Source organism: Mus musculus, chromosome 2 (assembly GCF_000001635.26).
Source record: "Mus musculus strain C57BL/6J chromosome 2, GRCm38.p6 C57BL/6J".
Taxonomy (NCBI): Eukaryota; Metazoa; Chordata; class Mammalia; order Rodentia; family Muridae; genus Mus; species Mus musculus.
In genome coordinates, this window is record NC_000068.7 from 118,065,711 (window position 1) to 118,081,860 (window position 16,150).

The window sequence follows — 16,150 nt, forward strand, 5'->3', positions numbered from 1 at the left end:
CTATACATAGATTAAATTACTGAGCTTCATCAAACTTGCCCAAATTTTCCAGAAACCCAGGTTTCACTTGTTCACGAGGTTAGGCTCTTTCTGTGCCCAGAGGTAGCCAGCTATCTGCTAATAGCAGCTCAAGCATCAGGGGCACTGGTGTGCCTCCTCGGAAAGATGGACCCTTAAAAAGATGCAGCTATTCCAAACCTTGAATTCCACAGCACGAAGCTGACTGAACAAAATGGTGACTCTAGAAGCTGTCAAAGTCCTCTTGTTGCAGAACTGGGGAGGAGGAGAGCTAAGAATCGGAATTTCTCATCCTCAGCCTTCTTATGGGAGTCTCTGCCAATGCCAGGACCTCGAAGCCTTCCTCCCACCCCTCCTGAGTTCACCTCCACTGCCTTCTCTCGGGAAACAGCCAAGCTTTCTATCCCTGCTTTCCCACCACTGACATATCTAAGACCCTTCCACCACAGGAATTCACACAGCTTGATTGTAGAGGGGTCCTAAGCAACTGTTGTCATGGTGAACAGGTGATGTTGTGATGTTGTCATGGTGAAGAGGTGATGTTGTCATGGTGAACAGGGTATGGGCTTTAGAGGAAGCCAGAGTTCAACCCCAGTTCTGGAACTGCGTGCTGGAGACCTTGGGAAAGTAACTGAACCTTTCTGAAATTCCGTTCCTCTTGTTTGAACTTATGCTAAAGTAACAAAGTTGCTAGAAGGATTTGGTCACGCTGTGTTGATGAGAGCAGAGTTATTTATGGAGCTTGTGCAGTCCACTGATGCAGAGAGCACTCACTGAATCCCTTGGAACTGCTACCCAGTGTTTGCCAAGTAGAAGGCTGCAGTGCTCAGATAGAACTATCGTCCTTATCTTCTTAGCCTCTCTCAATGCCTCCCAATAAGGAGCTTACTTTGACCACTGCATCAAGGTCCGGGCAGGAAGCAGATGGTGAGCCCCCGTTGAGGAGATCTTTTCAAAGGAACCACTTGCAGAGATGACTAAGGGAACTCTCCGAGCACTCCAGGACTAACCACAGCAGAAAGGTGTCTGCTCCCTTCCAGCCGAAGGTCAAGGAGCAGAGTTGTTGCTAAGCCAAGAGAGCCATAGCTGAGAAGACAGCTCCAGGGGACCTAAACCCCTCAGCGGAGGATTGGGCGGGGAGGGGAAGAAAAGATTCACTCCCTTCCATCCCAACACTTGTACCTTCTGATCTCTGGCTGGTGCTACCAAGGGCCAAAGCCAGGACTGGCTATGGATTTCCCTTGATACAAGGCTCTGCTCCCACAGAATGGAGCAGAGACATAGCTGTGTCTGGTGGTGTGTATGGAAAAATATGAGATAGTCATTAAGTCACCCTGAATATTCAAATTAACAGCCCTCTTTCCTAATCTCCTAAATTCTTCAGCTACTACTACTACTACTAATAATAATAATAATAATAATAATAACCATACATATTGTTGATATGATAATAACTATTATATATATTATATTATAGTTATCATATCAACAATATGTAGGTAACTTCTAAAATAATGTTTAAAATCTACTCACATTTTCACATTTCTGCCTTGGACATTATATTTGTACCAAGGCTAAAGAAATCCTAGACTTGAAAGATGAAATTAATTCACTTTTTAAATTCTTGAATGCCTGTGCGTAACCAAAAGCTGTCTTGGTGGTGGGGCCAGCCCTGTAGATTCCACTTGGCCTTGAAAAGCCAGGATCTACACCCCAACACTGCAGTTGGTTTGGATGGACACCCTGATTAGTGTCATCTGGTCTCATGACCCAAGAGCTGCCATGAGATCCACGGACTTCACCGAACACGGAGCACAGTGCTGCCTGAGCACAGCCTAATCATCACCACTGGCAATGCATGAAGCAGGTTGGTAACAATAAGTCACGGTCAGTAATCCTTGCTCCAGTCTACCCTGTCACCACTAAAAACAAACAAACAAACAAACAAACAAACAAACACCACTGAATGGAAATGGGTGGAAGTAATTTTGGTTCTAATGAGAATTTTGCACCATTTTTTGCTATTCTAGAAACTGTACTAAGGGCCTCACACAGATCAACTCAACCCTACTAGCCCTCAAGTGAGCATATGTTGTAGATTTGTGTTTTATAACCAATGGAATGAAGCCAGTGAATATTACGTTACTTGCCCAAGACCAAAACCTGAGGAATGGAAGGGTTGGTGTTGGTGTTCCAGCAACCAAACTCCAGATTGTGTTTGGGTTTTTATTTGCTTTGTTTTTCTTTTTTATTTGTTTAACTAAAATGGAATTGTGTCACTTTCCCCTTCCCTTTCCTCCTTCCAGCCCTTTCCAGAAACCCGTCCTCTAGCCCCTCCCCTGCCCCCTTCTCAAATCGGTAACTTTTTTCTTTGATTATTAATGTTAACATGTTGTGTCCTTTTTTCTGGTTGTGTGAACTTGGTTTCAAGGCTTTGTATCAGATAACCAGGATGGAAACTCATTCCTGGGATGCCACCCCAACCCCCCAGTCATCATTAGTTGCTTATTATTCTTTGTCTAGGTGTGAGACTCCATGAAAATTCTCTTCATCCACATCAGCATGCCTATAGGTATTGCATCAATTTATGTGATGGGATACTATTCAGCAGTATCTTAAAATAACATGGACAAATGTTAAAATCTCATATTCATATTATAAAAGAAGATCAAGACCCCTTAGAAAATATACTCTGTATAGTTCCACTTACCTAAAATTCTTTGAAATGAAAAAGAAGAAGCCATTATGGGCATGCCTGTAATCCTGGCAGGAATGTCAGAAGATTAATGTCAGCTTTGGCCACATAATGAGTTCAAAGCTAGCCTGAGCTACAGGAAACACTGACTCTTTTTTTTTTTTTTTTTTTTTTTTTTTTAAGAATGTCTAATGACTCAGCCCGAAGCAGAATGCCTCCATCAAATCCCTCCATTCAGGGCTCAGGGAACCCAAAGAAGAAGAAATAGAAAGAGTGTAAGAGCCAGAGTAGATAGAGGATACCAAGAAAATAAGGCCCTAAATCACCATGAGCAACTCACACATGAACTCATAGAGACTGAGGTAGCATGCACAGGGTCTACATGGGTCTGCACCAGATGGAGTTCTAGCGCTGAAAGGAGAAGTAAACACATGCTCCCATCCCTAACTCAGTCTCCAGTTGAATTAAAAATTAGTGCAATCTCAATGGAAAACCAATTCAATAGAAGTTCCTTGTCTTACAATGTTAGGGCTTTTCTTTTCTTTTTTAATTTTTTTCTCTTCTCTCTGTTTTACCCTATAGGTCCTTTGTGTATATACAACAGCTTCCAGTTTAGAGTTTGTATGGGATTTCTGAGTTTGTGAATGAATGGGTCTCTGTTTCTTGTGCCTCTCTTTCCTGGTTTTATCTTTATTTTATTTTATTTTATTATTTTATTAAAGACAGAAAGTGTAAGGACAAAAGTAAGCCAGTGGTTGGCTGGGACTGGAGATAAAGGGGGGAAATGAGGATGGGGGTGGGATTAGGAGGAGCATGAAGGAAGTGCTGGCGTGAGCAGGGTTTGTTATCCCGCTTGTGTTGGCCACACCATGGGCGTAGACCTTTGTCAAAACTCATGAAACTATACATCTTCAATATATGCTGTTTATATACAGTTGCAAAGTTGCCCATTTTTAAAATCTTACCTTTTTACAAGCTTCTGGTCTCTGTACGTAGACAGGCACTGTAGCATCCACACCCAGCGCCCTGGGTTGCCTTCCCTGATGAGCACGGGCTTTGCAGAGACCCACTCACCTTCCTGGCCATCTTACTATCTCTTGCTCTTTGCCTCACAGGTTCAGCTCTTATTTGTAGAGGCCTTTGATCAGCTTTTTTTCCCCAAATCTTTTGCCACAAGCATGCATTTAACATAAGAACTCAAATGCACAGGCATACAAGGTGACAGAAGGACAATGACAGTGACTACAGAGAGAGAGAGACCACAGTGTGGGTGGTTCCATCTACCGTTTCCTCTAGTGAGTCAAAGGTGCATAGTGTGACTGTTTCTCTTCCATCTGGACCCACTGTGTACATCCTGCCATTTTAGGACAATCATATCATTCGGAGTGAAACCCCAGTGTTTAAAACACGCCTTCTTTTTTGTACGGCACATCCTCTAAATGAGAGCCAAATTCTTCATCTACCATTCAATCAGAGAGTCAATGGTACCTGTCACAGACTGGAAAAAACTATTCATTGTGTTGAATAATAATCTCTTAGAAGGAGATGGAACATTTGACTTTCAAGTGTAACTTCATATCCAACATCCCTGCCATGAACACAGATTAGTATATCCTGTTGTATTTTCAGAATAACCCCATAAGGTAATCCAGACAAGCTTTTTATCCACACTTGACAGAGGAGGAAACAGTGCCTCAAGTAAGATTGTGACTTGCTAGTCACACAGCTAATAATGGACAAACGTTCCAAGAACCCAGAGCATCAGGCTGTAAGTTTAGTATTTCTTGAACCATATCGACACCTCCATACAGGGCCACGTGGCTTATCAGACAGAAGCATTACTTCTGGCCTGGAGCATCTTTGAGTTGGCAATTCTAAATGTCCTTTCACAAGCTGAGCAGAAACTCGGGTTAATGATCACTGGCTCCTTCTCACTCTCGTCTTCCTTCTCAATTCAAAGGAAAACAAATCTATCCAAATATGGTGACTCTGCCACACTTCCCTCTCAATTAGAATCAGAATTTACTTCAATGGACAATGGAATTGAAAGCTCTCCAAAGTAGCCTTAGGAAAGAGGCAGGAAGGTAAGGCCAAAGTATGAGAAAATGATTTCACAGACTCAGAGGGAGACAAAATCCTTGGGAAAGAGCCTGGTATATATCCACACCACCACAGCTAGGCATCTACACATCTTTTCATCTTTGGACATCCTAACGACAGCCTTTGGTAAGAGCTGGAGGGGTTTTAACCAGAATGAGAAAAGCAAACTTCCTTTCAGGGGTTAGAACTTCTCCACATGGGCAGTTAATGCCCCGTAGATGAGGGAGGATGGATACAGCAACCCATGGGGTGCCTGGCATCCTAAAAATCTGAAAACTAACTTCCTGTATCCATTATCCAACATGTCCTTCATGAAGAAGGACAGCCATGACAAACAGGACATTGTCTACTGTCTAAATCACCAATTGACAGAGTCTCATCACTACATCAATTAAGACTCGATTCATGTTACTCTCCCAGTATGACAAGTGGAATAGAGGCCATCCCATACCTGAGTCAGACCAGGAACCAGCATTGGTCATCCCAGACAACAGACACATCTATGGAGAGGAGGAATATACCCTGAGAGCTGTATGTTCACAGAGGCATGTTCCCATTCTTAGTGAGCCTCCATCTCAGAAGCAGACAACAGTGTTTAGCATCCACATACATCCTCACAAATCAGACAGCTGGCTCATTTATGCCAGTTGAGGCTGAAGGGCAGAGCTAAGCTACTGCATTTTTGCTTACTCAGCTCAGCTGCAGTGTAAACAGAGGCTCCAAGGCTCTCTCAGGTGGTAGAGTAACTATCAAAGGAAATGTACCACTTGGAATGACTGGTTTTTTTTTCCCAATTTCATGTCTGTGGGCCTCAGTAGGAAGGTCACATCACAGTCCAAGCAATGTGGGTCCCTTCGTACAAAGCATCATCCAACAGGTACCAGCCTGAGGACTGGCCTGCAGGTTTCATTTGGCTGTGTTCTTTTTAAATCAAGGCATCATTTCTGCCTATACATTCAATTTCTTCTCTCCTGGCCCAGTAGCGAGGTAGGAGGACACCAAGCCATTGGCTAATGGTCTGCAGATGAGGGAATGTCCGAAGAAAGAAAGAAAGAACGAAAGAAAGAAAGAAAGAAAGAAAGAAAGAAAGAAAGAAAGAAAGAAAGAAAGAAATGTGCGCTCTCATGCTTCACACCTTCCCTTCAGAGAAGAAAATAGGAGACAGGGGCTTAGAATGAGACACAGACAGGTTCCAATAACACTCACCTTGCCAGCGCCTGAGGAAACCCGGCAGCTTGCAAACCACTCTTCAGGCCTGGGTGCGCCATGGCTTTAATGCAACATTGCAGGATTTTTTTTTTCTTTTATTTTCCAGTGGCCTAAAAGAAACATGGTGTGAAATACAAAACACACATAGGCCCTGGCTAGTTGAGGAAACAGAGGGAGTATAGAGCTTCACTGTGTTTATAGTATACAGAGAGATGTTTATATAAACCCTTCCATGGAGCGCAGACTGCTTTTCTTCTAGGGACTTGAATGCAAAGCTCTTGAGGACAGTTCTCTGAATGTTGTGACAAATGCCACCATGAGGCTTTTGAAAGGGTAGACCTGACAAGGGAACCTATTACCGAGACCTCCAGCCACTAGTAGGAGTAAGTCCAAGGGTAGTGCTGTCTTACCAAATAGGCTTTGGCTACCTCATCCTGAAGCAGGTTGTCTGTCATAAATGGAGGGCGTGAAGCACAAACACAGCTTGGTGGCTTTCCAGAGTGTTCCTTCTGGTGACAACCTAAAGCCAAGATCATTTTTACTCTATAAGCTGAAGAGTTGGCTCAGCCATTAAGAGTGTGAACTACTCTTACAGAAGACTCAAGCTCTGTTCCTGGCAACTACGTTGGGTGGCTCATAATCACCTGTACACGAAGTTCCAGGGAAGCAAATGCTCTCTTCTGGCCTCCATGGGCACCTGAACATACATGCATGCACACACACACACACACACACACCATACTCACCACGTTTAAAAATAATAATCTTAATCCCACTCCCGTGGGCATGCCTCACATGTGGCCCCTGGAACATCTGAGATCTCACCTCAGCACAGCCTCTCTGCCTCCACTCATGGTGACCTGGTGAGAATGGAGATCAGGCCCTGGCAGTGCCGGCTACTGAATCAAAGACTTAACACTGAATTGCATGGCGTACTCAGTGACTCCTTCCTCCAAGCTGGATCTAGACTGGACTGAGCAGCTACTTGGAGTAGGTGAGAGCCAGGTAGGCAGCTATTTGAAGCTCCTCCCACCAGCCCAATTAGCCAGCTTTCCTTTACTACAGCACATATCAGATGTAAATCAACTCCCAATGAGGAACAGTTTGTTTTGGTTTACAGATGCAGACATTTTGGTCCTGTTGACTTTGGGACTGGGCCCAAGTCAGCATAGCACATCATGACAGGAAAACAGGGCAAAGGAGGCCACTCATGTCCCAGCAGCCGGCAAAGAAAGACAGAAGAGGAGGGGCCAGAGTCCCAATACACCATCCCCTTGAAGAAACTTCCTACTGACCCACTTCCTTCCACTAGACTCACTTCCTGAGACTTGCACTGGTCCCCAGTGGCTCTATGGGCTGGGAATCAAGCCCAAACACAGACGCCTGTGAAGCACATTCCGGACCCTAGCTACAGCCAAGCAGCAACCAACCACCTGCTACCATAGGGCCAGGCCAGGCAGCTGCCTTTCCACAGCCACACTGCTGCCTCGCTGAAATCCCACAGTGACCTTTTAAAATAAGGTATATTCGACAACATTCTCAAACAAAGGCCGGTGCAGAAGTCCAGAAATATGTATTTCTGTGACGTAGTTCTCCAGATTCCTGGGATTTAAAAAATATATATCTGAACTTTCTTTGCAATTCAAGTTGCATTTTTTTGGATGATAGAGTTGCTATTGATAAGTTCATGCCATCAATGCAGTTATTTCTGGATTCTTAACTATGTAGACCAAAGCTCCAAATATCCAGAAACCATGGTCTCCCTTAGAAAATTCATTATCTGCCTCATGAGAAAATGTCTCCATACAATTAAATGATTCAGATCTAAGCAAGACCAGTACAGAAGGGTGGGAATGAGAAGGGCTCTCACTGCCTTTGGGAGAACATCTCTTGTTGGGTTAAACAGTTACTATTCCAAAATCATTTAGAAAGATTCAATCTCCAGTTCTAGGTCCCCTTCAAGTGGATAAATGAAAAGATACTTTTGCTTCATGAGCCAATCAGTGTGACACCATGGACATTAGAAAGCAAGTAAGAAATTTTATTATGAAGCATGGTGACTCATGTCTTTAATCCCAGCACTAAGGAGGCAGAAGCAGGCAGACCTCTGAGTTCAAGGATAGCCTAGTCTACAGAGCAAGTTCCAGGACAGCCAGAGCTGTGTAGAGAGACCCTGTCTCAATCAATCAATCAATAAACAAACAAACAAGCAGTCCGACTTTATTGTGGAAAAGGTATCTATCCATTTTGCAGTGCTTTTAATCAAAGCATGAAATGGACTTGCCGTCTGATCTTACCTGTCACAAATCTGTCAGGCTGCTCTTAAAATTACATAAAACTCTGTTCTCTCATCAAAAATAATTACTTTTACTTCAGTAATCTTTATCAGTAATGACTAGTGATGACTGCAGTCAGAATTTGCAGAACATGTGGACACCCAGGATGTGGAGGGGCAAAGATATGTCCTGAGGGCCTTACAAATCTACAAGACAGCTGTGCAAACAGACAGGCTGTGGGTGAGGCAGCCCAAACAGAGGGCACTGGAGCCTGCAGGCAGAGGTCCCTCAGTGGGCGAGGCCACCAGGAAGGCTTTCCTTTTAGAAACAAAGGACTGAATAGCAGAGAGGACTCTCCTTGAAGTGGGGGTTTTGAGGATTTCGACAAAGGCAGTTGGTGGAAGGAACATGGTGTCTGAGGAAATAAAACTTGTCTGTTAATCAAGATGGAAACAAAACATCTCACAAAGGACAGATTAGGAGGTGAAGGCAAAGGTGTAAGCTGTGGCACTAACTGTAAATGTCATGAAAACCAGACCTGAGTACACCAAGGACCACCCAGATGCCACACTATCAAATTCTCATCTACTCTTTCAGTGCCAATTCAGTAAACACTGGTAGAATGCTTTCTTTGGTTATTGGTGGTAGTTTGGTAATTGGTGGTGGTGGTTTGGTTATTGGTGGTGGTGATCTTATTATTGGTGGTGGTGGTTTGGTTATTGACAACAGTGGTTTGGTTACTAATGGTGTTGGTTTGGTTGTTTTCTTGCTTGGTGGCTTTACTTTCAAGTCCTGGGCACTTGAACTTAGCATGGTCAGCAACTGGGAAAACAGAAGGGTTTGCAAGTTGCCTAGCTGCAACTAAAGAACAGAATTAAAATTCCAAAGCCTTAATCACATGATAAAGCAGCAACACAACTCTGACACAAGTAAATAAAAGAAGCCTTAACCACCCGAGACTGTGACCTCTAGCTTTAAGCTGTAAAAGCGGGGACAGGGATTTTCAGACAAGTTGTTATGTAACCTCAAACTCTATGTAACTGAGGATAGCCCTGAACTAACATTTCTGCCTCTACTTCTCAAGTGATGTGTTTATATGCCACCTGCACAACCTTCAATCTACCCTTTTAGCTGGTCACTTCAGTTTGATCTCTAGTGGATCACATAGTGGATTAGGTAGCTGATATTCTTGGTGAGAAAACTTGTTTGATTGCTAGAGCCTTGGCTCGCAGCTCTACCACTGTCCTGTTGAGTTGTCAAAGGGTACTTAGGGACAGGGCCTTGTTGTTTTATTCCATTTTATAGATGAAGTAGTTGGGCTTCCGACAGATCATAAAACTTATGCTGAGTCACCCAACTTGGGCTCCAGATATGTGAAGACTGTGCATACATACAATGTCTTGGCCAAAATCCCAACGTTGTCTCTCTATAATCTACTGCTTACCGGTTTTACTGTTGATTTCTTTAAACTTTGTAAGAAATTTTGGCCTTCCAAGTAAGCTTTTAGACCACACCAAAGGAAGAACATCTTATATTATCAGGCTGCCAGCTTAGGAGATGAGAGCTAATGTTTACCACCCTCAGTGTGTCATTTGAACTCCCTTTACCACCTATAGGATGCTGGATCTAACTTCTAGAGTTGACAGGTATGAAATCAAGTTTAGAAGAACGAAGTCATTTTTATTTGAGTTAGCTAGTGAGTGACAGCATTCAACTTTAAAGGCCTAAGCTAACCAACAGAATAGGGTCCAGATGGACATAGGAAACACTGATACTCACACGAGGTTTCTCAGCCTGATTTCTACTTCTTTAATAACCCTGCCCTCTAAGTCTTCCAGTTGGGAGGAACCTTGTTCATCATATGTGAGAGGAAATGAAGGTATTTGTGGGAAAGACACTCAATGGAACCTTAATGGAAACTAAGAAGCTAAGTTCTGAGTTTCAACTGTGCTGAATGTATACATTGTACTTACAGGAACCAATGGAAAAGCTTTTCTGACCCTCATAAAAGCCTGAACACCTGCTATGCAAAGTAAGGCAACGTGTGTCACCTTATCCCACCTACAGAAGATGGTAGAAATCCAGGAAATCCTTGGGCATGGTTTAGTGTGGTGGTTCCACTAACCTTGTTTGGAAATAGGGAAAGGTAGTCTGAACAATACAGGCCCTGGGTTAGCCACAAATGCATGGAGGGTTGAGACAATGAGTAATGATATGCCTCTTTATTCAAAGTCCTGAAACCATACATCTAGCTCAAAATGGAAGGGTCGAGTCCCTTCCCACACCTTCTGAGTTATTTTTTCACAGAAAGCAATCCGTCTCCAGCTTCCTGGCAGCTTCTGGAGGCTGCTTTGTGTGTTCTACATCAAGAGCAGAGGAGGCCAGGAAAGCTGCCTACTAGACTTGGAGGACTATCAACTTTCTCAGGGGTAAACAAACAAACAAACAAACAAAGCAAACTGAGGCTGGGGGAAATGGCTCGGTGGGTAAAAACCCTTGTCATGCAAGCATGAGGGCCTGAGTTTGAGTCCCTGGCACTCACGTAGAAGCCAGACATAGATGCCCAAGCCTGATATCCCCAAATTGCAGGCATGGGTGGTCAGAGACAACTATATTCCAGGAGCTGGCTGGCCACTCAATCTAGCTGAATAGTGAGTGAAGTTTGGGTTCAAGACTCTGTCTTACGGCAGTAAGGTGGGCAATGATGAGGATCTGTCTCTGGTCCCTCTCCTTGGTTTGCAGGTGTTTGCCATTGTGTGTTCCCATTCTCCTCTTCAGTGTGTGTCTCTGGGTCCAGGTGTGGTCACTTTTAGCCCATCTATATAAGGACACAATCCTGTTGGATCAGGACCCACACCAACAGCCTAATTTGATGTTGATCCCTATGGAAATAGCTTACCAATAAGGAGGGTCATGTTCTGAGGTGCTGGGTGCTAGGAGCCTCTAGAAAGAGGACATAATTAATCTTCCTCCACCATCCTGTCCACAAGATCTAGTTCCAAAGTTTAGAAGATGGAGAAGAACCCCCAAGATTAATGTCTTTTAATAGACAAGGTGTTCTGGAGGCTAGAACCTGATCTTTGCTTCCACAGACACTGGCTACAGCATAAATGGAAGATCAGTTTGTCCTGTTTGTAAGTGAGCAGAAAGAAAGCCAAGCCCACTCCCACAAGCCTTTGCAAGCATAACTAATGCATCCTAGAGGTGAGAGTCCCAGTACCTGAATTCTTCCAGTGGTGGAATACCTCCCTACACAGCCACATGGAGGATTAAAGTTTCAACCTATGAATTTAAATGAAATACAAGCATTCATCTCACAGACCCATATGAACTTGAGCTGTCTGTGAGTAGCCCTTAGTGCATGGATGGACTGGCTGCCATCGGGGTGCTCTGCCCAGTGACAGGATCCAGGGCCATCTACTACTTTAACTGAGAACAGAACCAACTCCAGAAGAACACTAGCATCTTCATTTGAAGATGATTACCTATGCAAATGGCTTATGCAAACCATGTGCTCAAGGATCTGAGGCCCCTCTACACCCCATTAATGAGAACCCCGTCTTGGAAAGAAGAGATGGTAGAAAAGTGAATGGTGGAGATTTACCAAAAAGATGCTTCCCTAACATTGACCATTTTTAAAATCAAAATATCTTTAAACCATTAGAGTCTGAGATGCCTTAACTAGGAAAGTATTTTTACCCAGTGGAACAAGAACAGACTCACCACAGAAAATAAAGATGTGTATTTTCTTTTCACATCTAATTAATGATTAAAATTTTATTCTGTCCCCCTCCCAGAGGAGAATGCAAACACAGTCTCCCACTACCACAGATTATGCAGCCGAGTTCCCAGAATTAGGGGGAAATCACAGGGGTCAGCTCATCCTGAGAGCAATGGATGAACCTCAACCTGGAAAATCTACCTTTGTCATCATGGAGTCTCCTCCAAAAATAAAAAGATTGGTCAAGAATGAGGTCTCCACCAAGACTGGGAACAACTGTTCAGGTATTAGGCTGAATTTCAGTGAAGACAAGAGATACAGTCAGTCACTGTTGGCAGCAGGAACTCTCAAACCTATGACATCACATAGGCTACAGTGCCACCTGCGATCTGCAGACCAGTTGCCAAGGCAACAGGCACCATATTCCCAACATCCACTTGGCTCACCTCCCATCTTTACCTGCGTTATATCATTCTCCATATAAATAAGGAGAACACCCCTCCCTCACTCTCTCTCCCCCTCTTCTCTTTCTTTCGCCACCTTCTCTCTCTTCCCCCCAATAAAACCTCTTCCACATGGAACTGTCTTGGCCTAGGGTGCTGCTGAGACAGGAGCCGACATTCTAACACATCAGTCACTGTGACCACACCCTTCAATGTGAAGCATCATGGCACACTGGGTGCCTCCCCAACTTCATTCCTTACAGAGCTTTCCAGTGACCCCCCCCCCCCCAAGGCTATCTTATTTCGCTCCCGAACACCCTTCCTGCTTGTGATCTTACTTAGCCTTTCCCTACTCATTAATACCTCTTTAGAGCTCAGTCCTCCACTCACAGGACAACTGCATATTCTGAGTCCTCCAGAGGGCTTCCTTCGGCCAATCCATTGCCATAAAGGGACTCTCTGTTAGCACACGGGTGGGGCACATAACAGCTCTCAGGGAAGCGATAGGATCAGAATCTGGTAGTGAAGCTTGTGCTAATTTCAGCAGAAAGCCCCAGGGTCTACAGTGACTGTAAGAGCATTGGCACCCTGGTCCTCGAGCCACAGAAACACCATTTATGGAGAAGCAAATGGGAGCCTGGAGCAAATGAGCCAGAAGGACAGTGAGGTCAGGTCCACGAGCTCAGCTCTGAGGCCAGGGCCCAGGATGCTCACCGCCAATGCAGCTCCAGCACTCACCTCTGAGGCCAGTTCAGAACTGAAAGTGGCTCCTTACTAACTTGGGGTGTGTGTGTGTGTGCACGTGCATGCGTGAGAGAGAGAGAGAGAGAGAGAGAGAGAGAGAGAGAGAGAGAGAGAGAACTCTACAATGTCCACATTTGAACCTTCATACCTAGGAGCTGACAGATTTTCGGCTTACCCTGGTATCCCACTAAAAGGGCAGAAAAGGGGCTCACCCTCAAGTGGAAGGAGAAAAGGCAGAAGACTAGCTTTGCATTTGCACACTGCTATCCCCAGTTGAGAATCTCGAATTCCTCCCAGGAGGCGCTCAGCTCTTTCCTTCCCTTGGATGCAGGCCCAGTAGGTGATGCAGTTTGGATGTGGACAACATAACCACATGAGCATGATGAGTCCAAGCAGGACCCATTCCAACCATGACAGCACCCCTAGCAGAGGCAAGGGGAGCCATCCACGATCTATAGAGGAGTAGTCCCAGGGAAGCTTGCCAAAGGGACTCTGCTTACATCATAAAAAAGGCCAAAGAGGATGGCAACACTGAGCTCAGAACTCTCTGAATATGAGGCCATTTCTGGGTCAAGGGACTACTCTGATTTCTCAAGGATTGTGCTTCCAACGAAGGTTTTCTCACCCTTAAATCTAAGGGGTCTTAGGCATTGTGTGGAATTTCGTTTACTTTATCATCTGTTGTGGTTTGGGGGTGAAATGTTCCCCCAGGCTCAGGTGTTTGAACAATTGGTCCCCCACTGGTGGCGCTGATTTGGGACAGTGTAAAACCTTTCGGAGATGGAGCCTTGCTGTGGAGGTGGGAAGGGACAGCTTGAGAATGTTTAGCCCAGACCCACTTCCTATCCACTCTGTTTTCTGTTCTGGATGATGTGTAACCAACCACTTCATACTATTCCATATTTTTGCTACTGTGCCTTCCTTGCCACTATGGACTTCCCTTCAAAATATAAGCCAAAAAAAAATTCCTTCCCCCTCAAGTTACCTCTTATCAAGTATTAGTCAATGCAAAGCAAAAGTTTAAAATATCACCTAAAATATCTTTATTTATGAAGAGATTTGACATCTCTCAAATACGGATTTTGAGGAACTGATGGAAATAGATTTAACCCCTGTGCTTTTATGCTAAGGAAAGATTCTCATCCACCAGGTATGCTTACATACAAGAAGCCACCTACATAAGTCACATCGTGATCTGGGCCTCAATGCTGACCCACATGTTAAACAGAGAGACTCAATTTCAACACTCTCTGAGAAACAACTTCCTACTTAAATATGGTACGGTGCTATCCAAATGTGAAAGTTTTCATTTCAAATCCTGGGAATCACTTCTACAATCCTAACCTTGACCGACCTGGTTTCTCCTAATCGCAAACCTGATTGGCATGCCCACAGAGTAGAAATGAGCAGAAAATTCCAGAGAGGGTTTAAAAGATCAAGCAGACTAGAGGGGCGCATGCTCTGGGCTGATTCAGTGGTTTTGAGCCATTCCATTCCACTAATTGGCAAGGAAAAATGAGGCTGACAAGCCAGGGTGATTGGGTTCAGAGAGGGCCCATTCCTCTGTCTGTTTTTTCTCCTCACACTGCCCCTGCCTTTGTTGGTTTCTCTTTGGCTTCCTCCATCTGGAGTGACAAGACAACTGCTCTGAACATCTCTTTTTATATCCGCTCAGAGGCATCTCACCCATCTTCCATCTAGTTGACTTGTAAACTACTGATGGGTGAAGAGAGAAACTCAGTGGTCCAGCACTTACCTAGCACAAGGCCCTGGGTTTGACTCCAGCCGGGGAAATGATATTAATTAATTAAAAGAGTGCTAATGACCATTCCATCCCCAGTGTCAGCTTCTCACCTCTCTACTGGATGCCAAATGAGCCTAAATGGCTGAGATCTTCATGATGAAGAGCCCTGCTTTCCTGATGCAGTGAAGGGCAAGCTTCTTGGGGCATGTGTTGTCAAAGCCTTGTCTGCAGAACAGCATGGACTCTGCTGCTTGCTAAGTAGATGACATGCTTTTCAGAACTCCATAGGAAGCTCCTGAGGAGAAACATAAGCCTCTCTAGCTGGCTTTGCCTGACACTCACTCGTTCTTTATCTCGCTATATCCATAGAAAGGCTATGTCCAGGAACCCAGAGAATCTGTCCCTTTTCAGGGACCTTGATTGTGGGGTCTTTGACTGACCTTTGACTCAGCATTACTAGAGGTTAGAGTAGGATCACGTCCTTGTCTGTTTTGGATGAGGGAACAAGCTCAACAGAGAAGGCATAGTTCTGTCCTGGCTAGTGAATTGAAAGCCCATTAGTATACACACACACACAGATATATATATTTATGTGCATTTATAATAATAGACATTTGCGTGCTAGTATCATGGGTTACAGAGTCAAGACCATGCATGCCCTTTTCAGTGCTTCTTGTAACAGACTTCAAATCCTTGCCTCTAAGAGCCCAGGTGTTCTGGAGTACCTGGGGCAGACATCCCCGTGTGGAAAATCCAGGGCTTCCCAGCCCCTGAACTCCTTTGCCATCCATGGCCTTTTAACCCCAAAGGCATGTCTGTCCTTACTCGCCTGAGCAAATACTATGTCTGCCTTATAATTGTAAGCATTCAGAAAATGAGTACGTGAGTGAGCACAGAGCAAAGAGCTTGCTTATCTAGGAATAATTTCTCAAAAGTCCCTTTTAAGGGACACGTGAAGGAGTGGTCCACAGGCAGCAGAACACTAGCTTTGGATTTTCTAAGCAGCCTTGTGACAACCCCAAGCTAACCTCTAGAAGTGGGTTTCTCAAACTGGAACATCTACCAGGATTAACAGGCTTCCTAATTCCCATTAGCCTGCCAAGCCTCGCTCTACACCAAGGTGAGGAACAACCACTGTATTGAGACACATGCTCCCTCAGCCAACTGGTAAGCCATGTCTGCCCACGCAGGTCTCACTAT

The 16,150-nt window shown here is 44.5% G+C and overlaps 1 long non-coding RNA gene and 1 other non-coding gene across 2 annotated transcripts in view; both read right to left on the reverse strand.

Annotated features, from left to right (window-relative positions):
• Window positions 1-16,150, reverse strand: part of Gm13986 (predicted gene 13986) — a 253,912-nt gene that overhangs the window by 208,420 nt on the left and 29,342 nt on the right. The window contains exons 3-4 of the long non-coding RNA NR_126479.1: window positions 6,433-6,542; window positions 6,020-6,132 (exon numbers count right to left, since the gene is read on the reverse strand). This is a non-coding gene — a long non-coding RNA (predicted gene 13986). The remainder of the gene's footprint in view (window positions 1-6,019; window positions 6,133-6,432; window positions 6,543-16,150) is intronic.
• Window positions 12,095-12,252, reverse strand: Gm25308. The gene has a single exon (XR_003954230.1). It is a non-coding gene; the product is annotated as a U1 spliceosomal RNA (small nuclear RNA).